This window comes from Mirounga angustirostris, unplaced genomic scaffold, assembly GCF_029215605.1.
Source record: "Mirounga angustirostris isolate CCGP_5_RB_7025 unplaced genomic scaffold, mMirAng1.0.hap1 SCAF_2, whole genome shotgun sequence".
Classification (NCBI taxonomy): domain Eukaryota; kingdom Metazoa; phylum Chordata; class Mammalia; order Carnivora; family Phocidae; genus Mirounga; species Mirounga angustirostris.
The window spans coordinates 73931098-73953170 of record NW_026991710.1 but is presented as its reverse complement, the minus strand read 5'-3'; the positions used below and the strand labels follow the sequence as shown (position 1 = coordinate 73953170).

General features: G+C 34.8%; 1 protein-coding gene and 1 pseudogene across 10 annotated transcripts in view; both read right to left on the bottom strand.

Annotated features, from left to right (window-relative positions):
• The window catches only part of CCSER1 (coiled-coil serine rich protein 1), a 1348832-nt gene that overhangs the window by 123349 nt on the left and 1203410 nt on the right, over positions 1 to 22073 (bottom strand). The window lies entirely within an intron of this gene.
• On the bottom strand, positions 19822 to 21798 carry LOC123848392 (keratin, type I cytoskeletal 18-like; annotated as a pseudogene).

Below are 22073 nucleotides of genomic sequence, written 5' to 3'. Positions count from 1 at the left end.
ACTGGCTTTCTACTGAGCTCCTCACAGATCTGGGGCAGCAGCAAATCTGAGATTATACTTCTAGTCAATAACACTGTTGCCAGTAACACTGGATTTATGTTCCTACAGACAGTGGGGTTGGTGTGGTGGTGCCCCCGCTTCACTGTGGTCAATGTTCAGCCTCTCTTACCCTAGAAAACACAGCGATTTGATCGTTAGAAAACAAAACAAAGTAAAAATCAGCCCTTCCTCGAATCCAGGCAGGAATGTACAAGATAAAGGGAATCTAAAAGCAACTTAGTATTTTGAACTTCATTTTCTTTTACATCACTTCATAATAAGTTTCTGAAGTAATGGGAGAAATTTTGGAAAGTTCTAAGAAAAATCCCTGTCAAAAATGATTAAACAGAAAGAAAAAGGGCCTTTAAATTGGCTCAAACCACATTGTAAGGAGAAGAAACTCGGATCAAGTATATAATATAAATCCAAAGTAGCTTTCTAGCTACTTCAGTTAGTCTGGAGAACAGATGCCATTGACAGGCACTCCATCTCCAGGACCCCAGAAATAGGGCGTGACTCTGGCTGGGTCAGCTAAGCATGAGGTGATGTTGGTGTTCAGGGTGGGGACAGTGATGAAGGGCAATAATATGCTTAAAATCATGTCTCCACGTCTGTTTGGCTATATTCACGTAAGCCAATTACTTACCTCCTCTAAGCCACCATTTCCTCACTTGTAGAGTGGATATAATAGTTTTTGCTTCGTATGGTTAATGTGAAAAAAAAATTAATTAAATTAGATAATGGATGCAATAGTATAAAATGATAGCCAATGTTACTGCTATTGTTTTTATAAATAAAGTTTTGATCAGGAAACAACATCTTCCAAAAAGTCCTTTTGAAGATTGACTTTGTTGTGAAGGGGAAAGTGGAGACTGGAAGACATTGGAGTCAAGATCTAACTGTTCCAGAGGCTATGAAAATACTGCACAGACAAGGTAGTAAGGGACTAGTGAGTGTGGGTGGCTTGAGAGAAGAAATACCATGAGAAACAGAAATAACTCTAATTGCTTTCCATATCATCCAGAATAAAATGGAAAACCCTTACGAGTGCCTGCAAGGCTTGGCATGAGCTGCCTCTCCAACCATCTACTTCTTGGAGTTCACCTTCAACCCCTCCATCCCTTCTACCAGCTCCGCTTGGCCACTTAATTCTAGTCATAGTCTCTCATTCATTTTCTATCAAAAGGATTTTCATGTTTCCGCCTCAGGATATTTGTACTTGCTGTTTCTTCTGCCTTAAACATCATTGCCCCATGTGTCCATAGAGCTGGCTCAATCACTTTTTCCAGGATTCTGTGTAAATGTTACCATCTGAAAGAAATCTTCCCTGATTACAAAAGAGCACTTTCTTCTACTGCATGTCACTCTTTTCATTTTTCCTTTATATGCTTAAAATTTACCACTTCCTAACAAATTTTATGCTTATTTGTTTAGTTTTGTTATCTATCTTCCCCTCACGCTCACAACAAGTAAGTCTCATGACTGCAGAGACTTTATTTCATTGCAATATCCTCAAGGCTTCAAACACTGTCTGGTACATGGCAATTGCTTAGAATATTTGTTGAATTGATTAATTAATTTATATCATCATTTGGCAGCTGGATTGGCTGTTGAAGATTCATATTTGGGAGCAAAGAATAATTGGAACTGATTTTTAAAAATCACATGAAAAATAACTGTTATACATGATGAAAAAAATACAGCTGGAAATATAAATAATTTTAGGTGACAATAGGCAAGTGTCCACTTAACTCCTAATTTTTGGATAATTGCTTAAGAGAACAAATAAACTAAACATATTGACCAAGTACCTTGATTTTTTTTTAACTTTCGAATGACATTCTCAAAATTATGAGAGATAAGCAGCTATAAAGTAGCATACGTGAAAATGTATTTATTATTTTCAAATGTTTTCTGTAACAAGATTTTAAAACACTGCAAGTACACATTTAAGATAACTTTCATTTACATTTTTATTAATTTTATATTTAGCACATCAGTTGAAGTTAATTTTACAAAATAAAATCATAAAATTTTAAATAATGCAGCAAACATGATATTTGTACTATGGCAGATCTCTGGATATTTAAAACAATTTTATAATTAGCAGGAAGGGAAAAATGAGGGGGACATGAACCATGAACCATGAGAGACTATGGACTCTGAGAAACAAACTGAGGGTTCTAGAGGGGAAGGGGGTGGGAGGATGGCTTAGCCTGGTGATGGGTATTAAAGAGGGCATGTACTGCACGGAGCACTGGGTGTTCTACACAAACAATGAATCATGGAACACTACATCAAAAACTAATGATGTAATGTATGGTGATTAACATAACATAATAAAATAAAATAAAACAATTCTATAATTTGAAACAGACTATTTTTTTTTTCAAAATTTCATTTAAATTCTAATTATTTAACATATAGTGTAATATTGGTTTCAGGACCAGAATTTAGTGATTCATCACTTACATACAACACCCAGTGCTCATCACAACAATTGCCCTCCCTCATACTCATTCCGCATTTAGCCCAACCCACCTCCCCCCATCAACTTTCAGTTTGTTCTCTATCACCAAGAGTCTCTTATGGTTTGCTTCCCTCTCTCTCTCTCTTTTTTTTTTCCTTCCCATATATTCATCTGTTTTGTTTCTTAAATTCCACATATGAGTGAAATCATATGGTAATTGTCTTTTATGTTAAAAGTAGTTATGTCATTTTCATCACGATATATAATCAACAGACTTAAACATAAAGGTACCAAGATTTAGTTATATTAAAGTGGATGAAAATGAATGAATATGATTTAGAAGATATTAAAATAATGGAAATTTTTAGAATCACATATATTGATCAACTGTGCACTTTGTTCTTTTGCTTATACAATCAGTGCAATAGAAACTATTGGAAATATTATTCTAAATCAAATTATGGAAATCACTGGCTAATGTAATAATTTGTAGTGAAACATCCATTCTCTGCTACCTGCTCTAACTTATTCTTAAAATATTTTTTTTTTTTTTAAAGATTTTATTTATTTATTTGAGACAGAGAATGAGAGAGAGAGAGCACATGAGAGGGGGGAGGGTCAGAGGGAGAAGCAGACTCCCTGCAGAGCAGGGAGCCCGATGCGGGACTCGATCCGGGGACTCCAGGATCATGACCTGAGCCGAAGGCAGTCGCCCAACCAACTGAGCCACCCAGGCGCCCATCTTAAAATATTTTTGTTTAAAAACATACAAATAACTTAGTATTCTCTTTTGCTCTATAATTTGACACTCGGATCATATTTGTTTCCATACACAGAATCTTTTCTACAAAACACTAGTAAGGACTGTGAAAACTAGTTTCCCTTGCGTTCACAGCATGCCCTGTAAGTAGGTTTGTGTAAATAGGTTTGAAGGCCGAAAGTTTTGCTGGTCATTTTAGTACTTTTGAAAAAAGTCTACTTTCCATGAAGACATTATCTCAAGACATGTTACATCACCAACATCACCTCATGCTTAGCTGACCCAGCCAGAGTCACGCCCTATTTCTGGGGTCCTGGGGATGGAGTGCCTGTCAATGGCATCTGTTCTCCAGACTAACTGATGTAACAATGTTTACTTACAGCTTACAGCTTTGCCCTGTAAGTAGGCAAAGTCCTATTGCCTTTTGACTCATATTTCCCAATTTTTGAAGTATTTTAAATAAAAATCACCAAAAAAGTAAAAAATGAAAATCACAATTCCTAATATAATTAAAACTTTAATGTCATCTAACTCTGCCACAGTGTACACAAATGCTACTTTTTCTATTATTATACCCAAGGTATAAGTATATTCTATATTTATTTTGTAAGAAAATCTACCTTTTCTGTTTTTAAATTAATAAGGCTTCTTTACTACTTGCTTCCATGCCATTAAAAATATGAACTACCTCTTTAAACAATGTACGTAGCTCATGTATGAATCCCTCCTCAATAACTTTATATTAGTTATATGTATTTGAGCAGTTATTGAAAAGTGAATCATATTTTTACACTAGCTAAACTTATATTATGATCAATTATTATGGGAAAAAAAAGTCCAATAGTTGAATGTGGAAATATCTATAATGGCCATGAAATAATAATCATAAATTTAAAAGTTTTTCTTCAGTATTTTCTCAATTTGAGCAATTAAAAATAATTAAAATCTGGTATTAAATTCTGGTATTAATTAAATATCTGGAATAGATAGTCCTTTGAAGGCCGAAAGTTTTGCTGGTCATTTTAGTACTTTTGAAAAAAGTCTACTTTCCATGAAGACATTATCTCAAGACATGTTACATCTATGTTCTTATCAATAGGACTACATGTCAGTTATTTGCTCAGGGAAAGAAATATGTCCTCTTTCTATGTATAGAAATTTAGAAGTAATATGTAAGAAATAAATTTCCATATAACTGATAATGTGAAATATCAAATATCAAAAAATTATAAAATATATTTTCTTCATATTAAACAAGTTTTCATCAAGTATCATCAATATTTTAATAAGAATTTTTTAGATAAAATGGAAAATGCAATTCTCAATAACTATAGTTAAGTGAATTGGGATATACACAAAGTAGTCTAAAAGAATGAGTTCATAGTCTGAAATTAAAAAAAAAAAACTTGTTTTGAATTCTATTTTGTCATAAATCTGTTTCCCTACCATACTGCAAATATTCATTTCATTATTTTAAAAATATGTGTGTATGTGTATTCTAAATGAAATCCTTATTAGTCATTATTTTTATATTTATATACAATGGTCCTCAATTTTATTCCCAAGTGATTTTCATCATAGCAATTCTGATTTTTAACTTCATCATTTTCATTAGAAGATACAGTCAAAATATGAAGAGGTGAAAATAATCTGATGTATTTAGGGGCCAAGGATTTCTGTCTAAACTAGAAAGATGTGGGGACCTGGATGGCTCAGTCTGTTAAGCGTCTGACTTCGGCTCAGGTCGGGATCTCAGGGTTCCGGGATGGAGTCCTGCATCAGGCCTCCCTCCTCAGCAGGGAGTTGGCTTCTCCCTCTCCCTCCACCCCTCCTCTGCTCATTTTCTCTCTCTCAAATAAATAAATAAAATCTTTAGAAAATATAAATAAACCAGAAAGATGTGCTTCTGTGTAACTGTCTTCTTTAAGCATAGTATGTTACTGAGAAGAAATATTTTGACAACATAGGCAGCTTGCAAACATTGGGTAATAATTTCATTTCTGTTTGTAGGGCAAAATTGCAGTTCTGTTTGTAGGGCAAGAATATAAGTGAGTTCACTACAGGTGGAGATAAAAGCCAGAAGCATACTCAATCATTGGCTCCTACTTCTTCAATAATACATGCTACTTATTTCCTTTTTCATAATAGACTCATATTTTTGTCATAGTATAAAAACAATGAAGTTTCTGCCTTATAATTCTATTATCTTCATGCCACAAAAGAATGGTGACATATATTATCTGAATTTCAAACATTTATTCATAGCATAAATCTGTCATGATTCTGGAACAAAATATTTTGCCCGACATTTAAGAGTCTTTTTGGAGCTTGCCAAATCATCCCTTTGTCCTCTACCAGAGCTCTGTAATAATGTATTTGTGAAAATGATATTTAAGAAATGACAGCAAGGTTGATAAATAGTACTGGGTTATTGTCATTTCTTATTTATTTTATCCTGTCCCATACCAAAGAAATGTAATGGGAATTAGCTTTTCACCCATGTTTCAGGAAATGAACCCAAGTCTCCAAGTCTACATTGACTTTTAGCAAAGATATTAGGTATAGGGTTCTTGGATCATTTTGAGATGCCAAGCATGTGAATGGAATTATAGATCAGAGTGATAAAAGACTGATTTTCTACAATTAGTAGGTTCTAAAATCACTAAAGAAGTCCAATTATATTCAAATGGCAATGCTACTATTTTAATTCAAATAGCCATAAATATAGGGGTGCCTGGGTGGCTCAGGTCATGATCCCGGGGTCCTGGGATAGAGCCCCATATCTGGTTCCCTGCTGAGCAGGGAGCCTGCTACTCCCTCTCCCTCTGCCCCTCTCCATGCTCATGCTCTCTCTCTCTCTCTCTCACTCTCTCTCAAATAAATAAATGAAATCTTAAGAAGAAAACAACAAATAGCCATAAGTATAGGTTTAGAGTTGATTATGTAAACCAGTGGTTCACAAAAGAGTCAGCTAAGCTTTTGTTAAAATATAGATAACTGGACCCCGCCTCCAGAATTGCTTCAGTTCTTCTAGGATGGGGTCCAAAATTTGCATTTCTAATAATTTTCTAGCAATCCTAATGCTTTGGTTTTGGGGACCACACTTGGGAGATTCACTGAAGTAAATCACTGACAGGTGAATTCCTTGGAAGCTTAAGAATCACTTGTTTTAAAATAAAAGGCTTTATAAACTCATAAATTTTGTGTATTATAGGAAAATATTTAGTCAGATATTGTCTACAATTTTCAGTCAATGTTTACTTAAGACATGAAAATTTAAGGACAAGAATGAAATTTAAAATTTGTTTTGCTGCTTTCATTCTTCAGATATTCCACAGGATTCAAGATTGATTCATTGACTCATTGATTTTGTTTAGGAAAGACATATTCACTGACCCTAGGTATTGCCAGCCATTTTTCTATGCAGTAGTGACTGAGGCTGGAAATGAGCAATCATTTTAGCAAGGTTACTCAAGGAAGGCCTTTGAGGGGTTGCCATTTGACCTGGAATATGTAAAGAAGTAAGTTATTAAAAGATCTAAGAATAGAGTGAGCAACAGTTCAAGGTTCTGAAGTAAGAACAACTTTGACTAAGCTGAATACAGTTTTTCAGTTTGTCAAGAAATGCTATATAAAGTGCTATTTGACTAAAGATTAAAATTGGACTAGAGGTTTCAAAGAAAAATAAATTAAGAGCAGCTAGGGAAATTTCTGAATTTACTGATGTAAACATTTTCACAGAATAGGAAGACTAGCACTGAACAGTATTTATCAAACAAGTATGCTGAAGTTAAAATCATAAGCACAGTAGTGAAGATTCCCAAGAGATCAGCTGGCTGCTTAGGCAGGACTGCTCAGGAGCTCATGTTATCCTGCCAAACAATCCAGAAAGTCAGTCTACTCACTTATAACTGGGGACATTTTTTCTTTTTTTTTTTTTGCTGGAACTGGAACCTGGAATGAAAATATATATATATATAGGCTCTCCACGGAATTCTCATTGTAAAAACATATGAGAAGCTGCATAGCTGAATTTTGGAATAAATTAAACTTGACAAAAATTAAATCAAGTGAAATAAAAAAAAATTTCAATCCAACCGACTTTAATGAGTCCTAATAAATCCAGTCAAACCCACAAGAGAGAACATATATTTCTAGTAAGTAGAGAGTTTGAGGATCTCTCCACTTTACTTCGAGAGGTCACTGCTGGAAATTTTAACATTGAGTTTTTACTCTTTTGGCTGCTTTTCTCTAGCTTCTGTAAAAAACCATCAGCACCTTCTGCCAATATGTTCCTTTTTATCAGATGGGGTATAACACAATTAACTATGCTGTAGATTTACATTTGCTAAGATAGTGACACTCCCCTTAGGACTCTACCTGTGTCTACTATGATATACGTTGAGGAATCCTCAAATTCTTTAGCTTCTCCTATATTTAGGGTTTGGAATGTGGTTGCTTACAGCAACAGCTAAACTCTCTTATTATACATTATTGTTTTTATTTTTAGAAGGTCACCTAAGCTTCTTTTGGGATATAGCTTGCAATCTCTAGGTTATGGGTTGAATTGTGTCCCTCAAAATTCATATGTTGCATTTTAACTTAGTCACCTCTTCAAAGGCCCTATCTCCAATATTGTCACATTTTGAGATTTTGGGGTGGCTAAGTTAAAATGAAATTATTAGGGTGGGCCCTAATCAGATCTGGCTAGTATCCTTATAAGAGTAAATTTTAACACAAAAAGTGATACCAGGGATATGTACACGAAAAGGAAAGTCTTTTTCCTCTGTGTCCTCTAGGAGGACACAGAGAAAAGATAGCTATCTGAAAGCCAAGTAGAGTGGCTTTGAAAGAAACTAAACCTGCCTAAGCCTTAATCTTGGATATCTAACCTCCAGAACTGTGGGAAAATAAATTTTTTATTGTAAAACAACCATTCTGTGGTACTTTGTTATGGCAGCCCTAGCAAACTGAAGCACCTCGTGATTTCTGACTATGAAAGCATTCAAATACTACATATCACAATGGTTGGTACCATCTTTGGAACATTAGTAGTAGAGAGGGGAGTGGAGAAGAGGTGCTTTAGTGGAGAAGAAGCAAGGAGGGGAGAGGAGGAATAACCAATAAATGGATTTCCTTTTTGTAGTAAAACAAATTAAGTTAGATATGATGGCAGTCTCTCTCTCTCTCTCTGTCTCAGTCTCTCTCTCTCATACACACACAGGCAGACACACACATACCCTAAGAGAAAAAATGTCACCCGACAAAAATGTACTCCCAGTAGAACAATGATCTATGGATTGAGTGCCTGCTTCTGAGTTCAATAATGATTGAGAAGACACTTGTAACATATTTACACTTTCCTTGGAAGTAAGAAGTATTGGATTCTATCATTTGGAATTAGGAATGGAATTTTAAAACAGTGGTAATCTAGACTGCAGTTTCCAACATGCCAAAAACATCTCCTTGAACTTATGCGACATTTAAAAAGATAAAGAAATATGATTGTATTCTGCTATTCATTAATCCCTTGGAATTGGGCAGTGGTTTTGTGAGGTGCTCTAACAAAACAAAGTACATAAACATGAAACATTTCTGTCATAGTACATAAAACAGAAAGAAAGACAAAAACAAAAAATGGTGTTAATCTCAATAACATTGAGGTTTGTTATAATGGAGAAAGTAGTATGAGAAATCATTCAATGAAATATTTTTATTTTGCTGATGTAAATGTTAACATTTAACAATATATCCTTACATTGCAGAATTGTTTTTAATTTCTTTGAATTCTTGTGGATGATAATAATTTATCCCTCTAATAACTAGTGAAACTTTCTATTTGTGGTTGTGTTTCTACATTAAAATTACCTGAATTTGCTTAATCATTAAAAAAAGGAGTCACAAGCATATGTTTCCGAAGTGTGTGTCAGCTAATACCAATAAAACAGAAAAAAAAGTAATAGATTATTTATTTTATAAAGAATAAGTGAAAAACACCACAAAGCTAAATATATAGGATTTAGTTATGTCTTTTCATATTTTTCCTAATTTATTACTTAAAAACAACTTCTAGAATTTGATGTAAGAAGATTTCTTCTGGTATATGTAAGCATAGAACTATAAGCCTGTCATATATATGGCTAAGTCAGATAAATGTCTTCAAAAATTGCCCACAGGTATATCATTTCAAACTTAGATTAAAAAAAGAGCAAACTACAGCACCTATACTTTCTTGCATATATCATATTGCATACACTGTTTCTGTTATCTGTTTTTGACGTTATTAAAGTAGAGCTAGAATTTAAGACATTTGCATATGAATCCAAGGGAGAATCTTTTTCGATTTTTATGGTATATTTTCTTTCAACTCTTCTAGTGACTGATCTTTACTGAGATTATCCAAATTATTCAACTTTGTTCTTTTTATAAAAATAATTGTCTATTGCCAGCATTACCTTATACCAAACCAGATAAAAACATCACACACACACACACACAAAAAGGATAGGCCAATACCTCTGATGAACATAGATGCAAAATGCTCAACAAAGTACTAGCAAACTGAATCCAACAACACATTAAAAAAAGTTATCCACAACAATCAAGTGGGATTTATTCCTGGGTTGCAGATGTAGTTCAATATTCACAATTCAATAAATATGATACACTACATCAACAAGAGAAAGATAAGAATCATATGATCATTTCAATAGACACAGGAAAAGCATTTGACAACATCCGTTCATGATAAAAACCCTCAACAAAGTAGATTTAGAGGGAACATAAAAGCCATATATGGAAATTCCATAGCTAATATCAGCCTTAATGAGACCTCTTCCCCTATGGTAAGGAACAAGCAAGGATGTCTACTCTCACCACTTTCATTCAACATAGTACTGGAAGTCCTAGCCACAGCAATCAGTTATCCAAATCAGTAAGGAAGATATAACTTTCACTATTTGCAGATGATGTGAAACCTGAATGACTTCACAAAAAACCTGCTAGAACTGATAAATGAACTCACTAAAGTCCCAGGATACAAAATCAACATGCAGAAATCAATTGTATTTCTATACACCAATAATGGTGCAGCAGAAAGAGAAATTAAGAAAACAATCCCATTTACAATTGCACCCAAAATAACAAAATACGTAGGCATAAACCTAACCAAAGAGGTGAGAGACCTGTACTCTGAAAACTGTAAGACATTGATGAACAAAATTGAAGATGACACAAGAAATGGAAAGATATTCCATGCTCATGGATGGGAAGAACAAATATTGTTAATATCTATACTACCTAAAGCTATCTGTACATTTAATGCAATTGCTATCAAAATACCAACAGCATTTTTCATAGAACTAGAACAAACAATCCTAAAATTTATATGGAAACACAAAGACCCCAAATAGTCAAAGCAATCTTGAAAAACAAAAACAAAGCTGGAGGCATCACAATTCCAGACTTCAAGTTATATTACAACGCTGTAGTAATCAAAATAGTATGGTACTCACACAAAAACAGACACACAGAACAATGGAACAGAATAGAAAACCCAGAAATAAACCCACAATTATATGGTCAATTAATCTTCAACAAAGCAAGAAAGAATGTCCAATAGGAAAAAGACAGTTTCTTCAACAAATGGTACTGGGAAAACTGGACAGCTAGATGCAAAAGAATGAAACTGGTTCACTTCCTTAAAACATACATAAAAATACATTAAAAATTGATTGAAGAGCTAAATGTGAGTTCTGAAACCATAAAAATCCTAGAAGAGAGCACACGTAGTAACTTCTCTGGAATCGGCCATAACAACTGTTTTTCTAGATAGGTTCCCTGAGGCAAGGGAAACAAAAGTAAAAACAAACCATTGGGACTTCATCAAAATAAAAAGTTTCGTACAGTGAAGGAAACAATCAACAAAACTAAAAGGCAACCTATGGAATGGGAGAAGTTATTTGCAAGTGATATATCTGAGAAAGGGTTAGTATCCAAAATATATAAAGAATTTATAAAACTCAACAACCAAAAAACAAATAATCCAATTAAAAAATGGGCAGAAGACATGAACAGGCATTTCTCCAAAGACAACAACCAGGTAGCCAAAAAGTACAGGAAAAGATGCTCATCATCACTTGACATCAGGGAAATGCAAATCGAAACTACAATGAGATACCACCTCACACCTGTCTAAATGGCTAAAATCAACAATATGAGAAACAATAGGTGTTGGCAAGGATGTGGAGAAAAAGGAACCCTCATGCACTGTTGGTGGAAATGCAAACTGGTGAAGCCACTGTGGGAAAACAGTTTCGAGGTTCCTCTAAAAGTTAAAATGGAACTACTCTATGATGCAGCAATTCCATTACTGGGCATTTACCTAAAGAATACAAAACACTAATTCAAAGGGATACATGCACTCCAATGTTTATGGCAGCATTATCAACAATAGCAAATTATGGGAAGAGCCCAACTTTCTATCAACAGATTAATGGATAAAGAAGATGTGGGACACACACACACACACATATATGTATATTATGGAATATTATACAGCCTTAAACAATGAAATCCTGCCATTTGCAATGATATGGCTGGAGCTAGAGAGTATAATGCTATGCAAAACTTCAGTCAGTCAGAGAAAGACAAATTCCATATGATTTCACTCATATGTGGAATTTAAGAAACAAAACAAATGAGCAAAGGGAAAAAAAAAAAAAGAGAGGGAGAGGCAAACCAAGAAGCAAACTCTTAATTAAAGAAGAAATGGATGGTTACCAGAGGAGAGGTGGGGGTGTGTGTGTGAGTGAAATGAGGATGAGAATAGGTGATGGGGATAAAGGAGCGTACTTCTCATCTCCTGATGAGAACCAGGTGATGTATGGAATTACTGGATCACTATCTCATATACCTGAAATTAATATAAGATGAAACAGAGAGGGAGGCAAACCATAAGAGACTCTTAACTATAGGAAACAAACTGAGGGTTGCTGGACGGGAGGTGGGTGGTAGGATGGGGAAATTGGATGATGGGCATTAAGGAGGGCATGTGATGTAATTAGCACTGGGTGTTATACACAACTGATGAACCACTAAATTCTACCCCTGAAACTAATATAGTATATGTTAACTAATTGAATTTAAATAAAACACTTAAAAAAATAATATAACACTGTATGTTAACTGGAATTAAAATAAAAACTTAAAATTAAAAAAAAAATGGTCTATTTATACTTTGAAAACAATTTAAATTTTTTAATGGCACATTTTTCTATATCAAGTACAATTGGATTACTTATATATTTAGGATTTTTTGGCATATTTTTCTATATCAAGTAATTGGATTATTTATATATATTTAGGATTAATAAAAACTTTCCCTAGTCTTATTGAGATAATAGACATATAATATTATATAAGTTTGAGTGTACTTGTTGATTTGATACATTTATATATTGCAAAATGATTACCACCACACCATTAGCTAACACCTCCATTATGTCACATAATTACCATTGCTTTTTTGTAGTTAGAACATTTAAGATCTACTCTCTTAGCAACTTTCAAGTTTATAACAGTATCATTAACTGTAATGTAATTAGAATTAGATCCTCAGAATTTATTCATCTTACAACTGAAAATTTGTACTCTTTGACTAACATCTCCCCATTTCTCTCATACCCTGCACTCTGGTAGCCACTATTCTAGTTTCTAGTTCTGAATTTGGCTATTTTTTTTTTTAAGATTTATTTATTTATTTATTTGAGAGGATGGGGAGGGGAAGTGGGAGAGAATTTCAAGCAGACTCCCAGCCAAGAGCAGAGCCTGACACAGGGCTTGATCCCATGATCCATGAGACCATGACCTGAGCCAAAACCAAGTGCCAGTCCCTCAACTGACTGAGCCACCCCGGTGCCCCTGAGTTTGGTTTTTTTAGATTCTACATATAGATGATATTATACAGTATTTGTCTACTCTCTGACTTATTTCACTTAGCATAACGCCTTCAAGGTCCATCCATGTTGTCACATGGCTGGATCTCCTTTTTTCTCATATCTGAATGATATTCCACTTTACATATATGCCACATCTTCTTTATGCATTCATCTGTTGACAGACAGGTAGGTTGTTTCCATATTTTGGCTATGGTGAATAATGCTACAAAGAATATAAGAGTGCAGACATCTCTTTGAGATTCTGATTTCATTTCTTTGCATATATACCCAAAAGGGGATTGCTGGATTATATGATAGCTCTATCTTTCAATTTTTAAAGCAGTTCCATACTTTTTTCTATAGTTGCTGCACCAAATTATATTTCTACCAACAGTGCACAAGGGTTCCCTTTTCTCCACATACTTGCCAACACTTATTATCTCTTGTCTTTATTATGATAACCATCCTAACAGGAGTGAGGTGATATTTTGTTGTGGTTTTTGTTTGCATTTTCTTGATGATTAGTGATGTTGAGCACCTTCCCATGTATCTGTGGACCACTTGTATGCCTTCTTGGAAAAATGTCTATTCAGTTCCTCTGCCAATTTTTTAATTGAGTTATTTGGGGGATTTTTTTGCTATTGAGTTGTGTGAATTCTTTATATATTTTGGATATGAACCCTTTATCAGATATATGACTTGCAAATATTTTCTCCCACTCTGTAATTTGCCTTTTCATTTTGTTGATGGTTCCCTTTGCTGTGTAGAAGCTTTATAGTTCGATGTAGTCCCACTGTTTATTTTTGCTTTAAGTGTCAAAAAAAAAAATTGCCAAGACTGATGTCAAGGAGCAAAACTGATTTTTGACATACAAATGATTTCACTGGCAGAAACAGTGGAATTACCCAACAACTAAATAGAATTGAATAGCTCTGAGTTTACAGTCTGCAAGGATAATGTGTCAGTACATTTTATTTTATAGAAGAAATTAGAATTGGTTATTTGAACAAGTTGGTTATGTGGAAACTGATTAAAGTATTAGTTCTAGAAGAAGCTTGAGTTATGTCAGGTTTTGTGAAACAGTTTTTGGAAAGCATTTCTAGATTCCTTTTCATGATCATATTTACAAACCAATAAATATTATTTGGGTGTTTTCCACCTACTTAATTAAAATTATTGTTCTAATGATCAAGAAAACTGGAATGTCATTATAATTTTTCACCCATCTATTTTCTTATCTGAACTATTGATTTTTCTTCAATTTGTAAAATAAGGATATGAACACATTAATCCTCTAGCATAATATCTATATATTTATCAACCTGAAAATTGAATACATAAATATATCCAAATCACTGTTGACTTGGGATAAGTGCTTTTATTAATGACATTGATAATGTGAAAATTTTATCATTCTGTCTTTTATATGTAGTCAGCTATCTCAGGATGAAGATATGGAATAAAACTAGATAAATTAGATAATAGGTCCCTACTATCCATAGACTTTATACTGAGTCTCATACTAATATTAAAAATAATAGCCATTATTTTCTGAGTACTGGCTATGTGCCAGGCATTGGGCTAGGCTCTTCAAATACTTTTAATTTATCTTCACAAAGACCCTAAGAAGTATGTATCATGATCTTTATTTTATAAATAAAACCTAAAATTAAAGGTTCAAATGAATTGTCTAAAATCAAAGAGCTACTAATTTGTAGGACTGGGATTTTAATCTAACTCTGTTGTGACTCCCTAAAACTCTGTTGTTTTCACTTTAACATATTCCTTTTAAAACAACATCATGACTAAAACATCCTAGCGCAACTATGGGCAAACCTACAATCTCTGGCTAATGAGACCAGCACTTGGTTTCTGCTCTTTCGTGATTTCTACTGAAGAGGACTTAAAGGAGAATACTGTATGAGAATATAGTGTTGACTATGCAAGGTGCTAAGCTTCATGAGAAGTTTAAAATGCCAGATTTTTTTTTTCTCTTTGTATGCCCTACTGAGAAGCTTCCATAATAAAATTAGTCTCCTAAAGCATATGGCCTTTTTAAGTTATCTTTTCCACTAGTTAAAAATGTTTATGATGAAGTATAACTTTACTCAAATTCCATATGTTTGCTCATCTTAAGGAGAAGCGCTGCAGATTTTGTCTGGAGCTCACTGAAGCAAAGAATTCTGTTTCCCCTAATACCATATAATATAGGCACTGGTAGAACACAGGAATATGAAATACGAAACAGGAATTTGGAGTTGGTAGTAAGCATAACTTAACTGGGGATAGCAAAGATCATCGACTGTCATTGAAGGAAATAAAATTTCAGAAAAGGCATCCATAAGTAATTTACCCATCTACCTATTTTATTCATAGTTCTATTTAATTATTAGTAAATATAAACTGTTTCGATGATGGATAAAGGGGACAGAATAGTTTCTGGGGGAAATAATGTACAGGTAAAGTACCCTTCTATGATTTTTTTTTTTTAGTTTCCTCCTCTAGCTAAGACACATGATGGCGGTATGACCTGCCTCTATGATATTGCTAAGGAAACAAGTGGTCAATAAAATCTCTTAATATTCTATCAATTAGACCTGTCTCTATCTTTAAGTTGTACAAGTGACCTCAAAAAGCTACGGCAGGGCCAGTCGGGTAGATTGTGCCCATGAAAGTGTCTTGGTACTGGTAACAGATATAATGATACCAAGATGTCAGTGGTTATGATAGCAAAGATTTTCATTCAAACCACAAAATCTGTCATTTTTTAATTATGAAAAATCATTTTTAATAAAAATACTATAGATAGGATAATATTATAGGAAGTTTCATTTGGCACAAAAAGGCTTGCACACTTCTAATCAGTCCAAAAAAAAAACAAAAATCAGGGGGTTACTACTGATTGATCTGGGTAGAAAAAAATCTTTACCGAAATAGCACCACAGGCTCAAGTGAGAACACAGATTCTTGAGTTCCCTTTGTTCATTTTAATATCAATCCCAGCCAAGACATTTTAGTGGCAGTTACAATTATTTTACAACTGCCTTGGAAGCTTGTCATATTGCAGCACTTACAGAGATGCTATCATAATAGCCTGTCTCAAGAAAGCTTCAGCGAAGCCTTAAAATTAAAGCTCACCAGTTGGCAAAGTCACAAATTGATAAAGTACAAGTGAATTGGAAATTCACCAGATAGACAAAAGCTCCAAGTCATTTAAAAGCAATGAAAAATAGGTCACTGCTTTCATGTGTGCCAATCGCACCAGAATTCTAAAATAAAACCTAGTAACTTCTTACTAAGCACTTAAATAAAATCTTTAGATATTTTTAAGGCAACATGACGAAAATACATAGTTGTGCCAGACACACACACACACACACACACGATAATATGAGTACACACACAGTCTTCTTAATGCCTTCAAAAGCCTCCTAAATCAGTTCAAAGGGAAAAGAGTCTCACCACCAAGTACTGCCAGTTCTAGTGAGAGAATTGTTTACTGCATGCTGCAAAACAAGCAGACCATGGCCCAGGGGAATGAGTCATCACAGCTCTTTTAATGGCCTATCCATATTACTTCCTGACAACTGTGAGCCCAACACCTCCAGATCTGTGTGGTGTGGCTGGATCACCGTGAATCTGCATGATCTCATCTCCTAGGTGTATGTCTGGCCGTTTCAGCTGGCTGTGCACAGAGTTCTGCAACTTATTTGGGTAGATGACACTGGCAGTAACGATGTCCGATAGATTTTTCCACAATGTAGTCATTTCTCCTAATGATGTTATTATCTTCCAAATTCAGTGATGAGGCTACAGAGTTTCCTTGTGATGCTTTGCATCTTACATTCAACCCTAATACCTTACCCACTTGTCACCTTGTCATGTTCTTTTAGGATGATGCACTGAGCAGTGTTCCCAATTTATGGTAGGAGGAAAAGAGCTTTGTCTTTCTTCATTTGAAAAATTTTGGCCCAATTAGCAGCATGATTTGGATCTTAAGCAGATAATGTTGAATTGAACAAATTAGTAAAATAGTATTTTCACCCATGGCACTGGAGAAGTCATCCGAGCAATATTTATAAAAGTAGACTATTTGTATCTACAGATTGAACAGTTGCACTTTCAGCTGGTGGGTTAATTTATAATTTTCCTGAAACCCAAGTTTGAATCATATACATTAGAATGTGTAAGAGTGGGTTTCTTAGCTGGTGAATGAGCAAAACAAATAGATTGATATTCATCTCTCAGTACTACTTATTCTTTGTCTATGCGTATATATTTTTGTAAAGGTAGAGAAAATCATGTTCCAGTTTGAAAATGGAAATTCATAGAGATCCTATGAACAACTCTTGCAAAAATCTAAGATCTACTGACAGATGGCAAATATCAAGAACCCACATCAAATATATCTTAATAATCATTCTCTCTTCTGAGATTATATTCAACCTAAGCTTCCTTCTTACAGAGTCCTTCTGGTAACCATTATCAATCTATCAGAACAGGCATGAAAGATAAAATCTATTTGCCATCCCTTGTATACTATATATGAAGAGGCACTGGCAAGTTCTCCTTTATTTTGTATTTTCCCTTTCATTTTATTCCTTTACAATCTAAAAGTTATTAACAAAATGAAAAAGGTTAATTGCATTAGAAGAGAGCTGGAATATTTAGAAAAAGGGACAATAGAATTATTCCCAACTATAAATGATTTAATATCTTCAATATTAGCATATTAGCCTTTAAAACCATCTTAGAAACCTTTAATGTAAAAAAGGTGATGAATGGCTATAATCCATACAATACCTTATGGATGTAAGTATCTATTGCTTCACTTCAAATTTAACATTCAATTTAACATGTTCTACTTTCTTTTCTTTTTTATTATGTTATGTTAATCGCCATACATTACATCATTAGTTTTTGATGTAGTGTTCCATGATTCATTGTTTGTGTATAACACCCAGTGCTCCATTCAATATGTGCCCTCCTTAATACCCATCACCAGGCTAACCCATCTCCCCACCCCCTTCGCTTCTAGAACCCTCAGTTTGTTTCTCAGAGTCCATAGTCTCTCATGGTTCGTCTCCCATTCTGATTTCTTCCCCTTCATTCTTCCCTTCCTGCTATCTTCTTCTTCTTCTTTTTTTTTAACATATAATATATTATTTGTTTCAGAGGTACAGGTCTGTGATTCAACAGTCCTACACAATTCACAGCACTCACCATAGCACAAACCCTCCCCAATGTCTATCACCCAGCCACCCCATCCCTCCCACCCCCCACCACCAACATGTTCTTACTTCCTAAACTTCTTCCAGAATTGCACCCTCAGAAAGACACCTGGCAGTCACTATTGACTCTTCCAAAGCACACAAAATTAACTGTATTACCCCTTTTAATGTGATTTGTGGATTTTTATATTTGATAAATATCACAGATTTAACGTAGTTTGGTTATGGTTAAATTCAATCCATGTAAGTGAATCATGAGATTTAAGTAAGTATCTGTGATTTATACACAGAGTGTGTTGGGTATATGATTTGGGTCAACTCAGGGAAGAACTCTAGGCCTTCACCTATGGTGCCACAGCTCTCCTTGACTCTAATCTTTTAAGCACACCCTTTAAGTTGATGTGAAAGACAAGAAAGAAAAAAATAGTTGCCAATTTCAAGAAAAAAGATGGAATGAACACACACCCAATGACAATTACGTTTCTAAAAGACCAAACTAAACCAGAAGTCTTTCTTAAAGAAAAATACTATGTATAGTCCACTTTTTCCGAGTCATAACAGTTTTAAAAGCCATTCTCTATTGAAGAGATTTTTTAAAGTACTTCTTATCTTATTGTTATCTTATTTCATAGATAGCCAGTGGGATTTCTCAGTTGAAATGTCAAATTTATAATTAGGATTCCTATGATACAAAGTTTATCTTGCTTAAAGACATAAGTACCTTTTCAAAGATTTGAAATCTGTAATACACCAATTAGATAAATTTTCATTGAATGTTCCACATATAGATTAATTTTATACTACTTTTTTCCTTTTGATGTTCTAATAAAATAAAGTATTTTGAACAGTGAACCTTAAGATTTGTAAGGCAAAATTTATGAGATTGTGCAATTTATGTAGATAAAAGATTGAATTTTGCCTAATTCCCTTTAAGATAAAGGGAAATATTTATTATAGTAGTGTATTCATTATCACTAAAACAAGAATCACTTATTTACATTTTAAGATACACAATCCTTCAATACAACTTTTTTGTGTCTGATGTTTCTAAAACATTATTACATCTCTCAAGTAAAACGATTTGTTCCCTTTTCAGTTACAGAGTTAAGTCCATCATTTAAAAAAATGAGTTTTAGTAATTCTTAAAGTTAACTCTAATGATTAACATTAACTCTAAATAGAAATTTTAAATGTCAGGAGAACATATCGAACATATCTATACAACCAAAATGAAAAAGAAATCATCCTCATTTCTTGGATTACTAATAAAATTTGCTACTGTGATTGCTTCCCTTTCATCAAATAACCTATTCCTATGATCATAACGATTGTTTTATTATCTTCATATTTTCCTTTATTTTATATATTTATAAATATTTATATATTTATTTAAAATGTAAAGTTTCAGAAAACAGTTTCAATATTTCATATGCACAGAATATAATGACTTGTATTTCAATAAAATGCTGTGAATAAAAAAGGATTTAAACTGTCTGATAAAGAAGAAACTAGGTCAGTTAAAATAATTCTCTTTCAATTACAGGGTAAAAAAATCTCATTTATTCAGGATTTTTATTACTTTAGAATTCATGACAATTAGGGCAATGACTAGATTGAAGTTTACCGTTATATTATCTCTGAAGAAAAATTTCACTCTTTAACACAGTCAACTTTCCCCTATATCTTTTTTTTTACTTCTCAACTTTTTATTGGCCTCCTGCTCTCCAAAGAGTACCCTGTGTCTGCTCCCTCAAAGCCTCAAAACTTTTGTGTTATTGGTCTCAGACACTTTGCCTTCCACAATTCTGCAGCTGGTGGTCTTTTGGATGGTTTGCATGGAGTTGCATTTGTCCAGGGTGTCACCAAGATTGAAGTCTTCTCTGTTTACCAGCAGGCAGTGGTAGGTGGTGATCTCAGCCTCCAGCTTGACACTGATATTCATCAGAGCCTCCTACACCTGGGTCTGGTGCTTCCCTTCTGCACAAATCTGGGACAGCTCCAACTCCAGGTGCAGCAGGATCCCCTTGAGCTGCTCCATCTGCATAGCATAGCAGGCCTCCGCCTCCCTCAAGTTGTTCTCCAAGCTGGCATTGAGATTTCTCATCAAGTCCTGGTGGGTCTCCAAGGACTGGGCCATACATTTCAGCTCCCTGAGCATCATTTCAGCTATTCCTATTTCAGTGGCCTACAGAGTGACCACTGTGGTGTTCTCCTCAGTCTTCAGAGATCAGTATTTGTCCAGCTCTTCTGGGTTCTTCTAAGCCAGCTTGTGGTACTGGGCCTGCCTATCTGCCATGATCTTTCTGATATCCTAAGATTTGGGGCATCCAACTCCATGGTCAACCCAGAGTCAGCAATCTGTTTTTGTATACCTTTTAGTTTCTCCTTGTGGTCCTTTATGAAAAGCAGCTCTTCCCTGAGAGTCTCAATCTCCGTGTCCAGCTGCAGCCAAGCGACAATTGGTGTCATCAACAACCTTGTGAGGTCGATGGATGTCACTCTTCACAGACTGGTGCATGACCAGCTCTGTCTTATATTTGACTCTGAAGTCATCAGCAGGAAGAAGGGCATTGCCAATCTGTAGAATGATGCAGACACTGTCCACAGAATTTGTAAAGATCTGAGTCCTCAGCTCCTTGATGGTCTTGAAGTAATGTCCCCAGCCCCTGACCTGGGTTTCTTTCTTCTCCAGGTGTTCCCAGATTTTGATCTCCAGTCTCTGGTTATCAGCCTTCCAGCTCCTCACCCTCTCTACATAGGAGGGCAGACAATCTTCCAGGTCTTACATAGTCCCTTTCTCACCCTGGATGCACCCTATGCCCACCAGGCCCCTGGCCATCCCCATGGTCATGCCCCAGGACTTCCAGCTGGCCTGTAAGCTGGCAGAAAGGGACACCAAGATCCATAAGCCTGACTCCCAGTGCCTGCATAGATTCTGGCCATGCTGCTGAGAAGCTGGCCCCAGTGTCTGGGTAACTGCATGGACCTTGGGTCCCGATAGCTGGAGGAGAAGGTGAAGTGAGTGGCCAAGCTCATACTGTTCCAGGAGGAACAGAAGATGTCAGAATTCAGGCTTGGGCCACCTCCCCTACATCTTTTTACCCTTTATTGTGAGTATGCTTTTGTTTTAGTAAGCATCAGCAGAAATTGAAATTATAATTTATGATTAAGCAAACTAAATAGACGATGAAAGGCTCTTAATTTGTCCAAAGTTAATGCATTCTCACCGGTTACCTGCTTCTCCCTTGGTTTACTCCATAGACTGTGGTCCTCAGGAGGAAAAAAACTGGATAGACTATAACTATTTATGAGAGATTAGCTACATGTGTACTCAGAATCTGTTCTTAATCATTTGTTCAAAAATAATTACCAAGAGCTATTCTTTTTGAAAGATACTGTGTTGACTTTAAGGGTGCCAACAATAAACAAGGTAAAATCTCTGTTGTGTCTTTGTTTTCTCATCTGTAAAATGGGATTCAAGTAGTAGTCATCTCCTTGGGTTGTAGTGATTAATAAGATACTATAAAATCTAAGTAACACATTGAAATAGTTATATCACATGAAAAGTGCTCATTAATATTAGCTTATTGACATCATTATCATTGCAGGCTGTTAAGAAAATATTTTAATATTCA